Source organism: Platalea leucorodia, assembly GCF_965183815.1.
Source record: "Platalea leucorodia genome assembly, chromosome: 9".
NCBI classification, from domain to species: Eukaryota; Metazoa; Chordata; class Aves; order Pelecaniformes; family Threskiornithidae; genus Platalea; species Platalea leucorodia.
This window is the reverse complement of record NC_138831.1, coordinates 40,386,562-40,387,137: the sequence shown is the minus strand read 5'-3', so window position 1 is coordinate 40,387,137 and position 576 is coordinate 40,386,562.

Genomic DNA, 576 nt, shown 5'->3' with positions numbered 1-576 from the left:
TTATGGTTTTTCATGTACATGGTAGCAGCAGATACAGAAGACATTACGATGTCCTCACAGGCGTGCGGCAACAAGCAGGAATGCCTTGTGACATTAGCTGCAGTGGAAAGCAAAACGTTCTGTATTATTGAAAATCTTTTATAGAGGTGAAGAATGCAGTCTGCATGTAGCCCATTAGTACTTCATAGGAGTTTTCATTATTATGATCACAACTTCCATCTTTAAAATAATCATGTCTAATGTTGGGTTTTTTGACAGAATTCACTGAAAGTACATTTAAGAGAGAGACATTTGGTGTCTGATGTAGGCAAGTCAAAACACATTTCACATCCGTAAAGTACCTGGTTTCTTTTCCTTTGTTTTACCCCACTTTATAAGATAGTTAATTTACAGTTTTTGTTAACTAAATCTAACACAGTCTATTAAAAAGCAGACTGATTCGACTGTTTAAAATTCTTCTTTTATTTACTGCTACACTGCTACACAGTAACATATGTGCTGATAGGAAAACGTGTTTTAACCTAAGGCAACAGAGTATGTTATAATGCAATCAACATATTAGCATGTTTTAACAAG